Here is a 1,651-nt window from a genome sequence, read left to right on the forward strand (position 1 = left end):
CACAGCCGGGATGTGAACGCGGAGGAGGCCAGCGGGCGGACGCGCGGACGCAGAGCGAGCCTCGGCCCGAGCCGCGGCGCCGGCTGTCCCCGGGCGGCTGGGAGGACCGCAGCGGCCGCCCCGCCCCGGCCCGGCCCGCGAGTCCGCTCCACCCGAACTCCGAGGACAGTTCCCGCTCGAATCCGGCGGAAGGAGAGAGGGAGAAGCCGCGGAGCCTTTACTCTCCTTCGTAAAAGCCTCGGCTGGAGCTGCCAGCCGCACCGGAGTCTCTGTGGCGCAATCGGTTAGCGCGTTCGGCTGTTAACCGAAAGGTTGGTGGTTCGAGCCCACCCAGGGACGCCCTAGCTTTTATGGGGCCTGAGGCTCCTCCTGTCTGTAAATTTCCATGTGTCAAATTCAAACCGAAGTCCAGCCTCCCGCTCGCTTCCACGCTAAAGCAAGCAGCCTTCCCACCTTCAGAAATTAGCTCTGTCACAGTGACCCCGCTCCCGTTGTCTGTTCCCCTCTACCCGTTCTCGCCTCCCAGGCTTTTGCAGAAAAATGCGGTAAATCTGAGAAAAACAAACCTACCGTGCAGTCTCATAAGTCAATTTCTAAAAGTAAAAAGTTAAAGCGGAAGTAATGAAGAGGAAAGTTACTTTCGTAGTTTGCTTACGCGTCACTGTGCGCAAAGGACCAAACCTCCAGACTGCACAGTTTCTGCTTACTAACGTCTGCAGGCTGGGAACAGATGGTAGAAGTTAAAGCCAGCTTGAACAGGTGAAGACTGACCTGTCGGCGTCAGAAGGCACCTGTCTGCGGTCCCGGCTTCTTGCAAGGCTGAAGCAAGAGGCCGCCGTGTCTACCTCAACAGAAACCACAGCGAAGAAGGAATAAGTGAAGTCACTGACTTCCGCGGGCAGTAACAGTATTTCAACGTGGGCATTAATTACTGTTAAATCTCATTTCCGCGTACGTGCATGTATGCACACCCACGCCCACGCTTTTATTCCCCGGTTTACATATTAATCCATGAGCATGTGTAATTTACATTACAGATTTACATATAGTACCTGTTTACGTTACGCATACTAACTTGCTCTTTAAAAGTACTTTCTTCTCTGTACGTGGAGGTTTTCCTGCAGCTACGTCTGTGCCGGTCCCCTGGAAGTGCGGGCCGTGAAGCGCTGGGCGGGATGCGGGTGCGGGAGTTGAACCCAGGTCTCCGAAGCTCAGGACTGACTGAACCGCGGAGCACCTCTCCAGCCCTGCATGCTCATTCTTCTCCTTGTACGTCGCTGCGACCTTAAGTCTCCACCGAACAGCAGCGACTGCCGGGGCGGCCTCCCAGCCGAGGGCCAGCCTCGCTCCGGACCGCGGGGAGCCACTGGCCTGACGTCACAGCGGCTTTGACCCCAGGCCAGCAGCCGCGTCCTCACGCCGCGCTGCCCGCCTCCAAAGCTGTAACGTGATTACCTAATTTAACACCCAAAGTGCTATTTTAATTGTGTTTTTTTGTTTGTTTGTTTGGTTGGTTGGTTTTGTTTTGTTTTGTTTTTTTGTTTGTTTTTTTGCACGAAGTTTAATTACTATTTCACTCCTCATGTCATGCAGGGAGTTTTAAAACTTCATAAAATATAAAAGGGCATGTTAAATTACACGTTCACTGTGT

The 1,651-nt window shown here is 53.9% G+C and overlaps 1 non-coding gene across 1 annotated transcript; it reads left to right on the forward strand.

The window, feature by feature from the left end:
• Positions 1–265: 265 nt before the first annotated feature.
• On the forward strand, positions 266–339 carry Trnan-guu (transfer RNA asparagine (anticodon GUU)). Its single transcript has one exon. It is a non-coding gene; the product is annotated as a tRNA-Asn (tRNA).
• The last annotated feature ends 1,312 nt before the right edge of the window (positions 340–1,651 follow it).

This window comes from Psammomys obesus, unplaced genomic scaffold (assembly GCF_907164565.1).
Source record: "Psammomys obesus unplaced genomic scaffold, mPsaObe1.curated_primary_1811, whole genome shotgun sequence".
In the NCBI taxonomy this organism is placed as follows: Eukaryota; Metazoa; Chordata; class Mammalia; order Rodentia; family Muridae; genus Psammomys; species Psammomys obesus.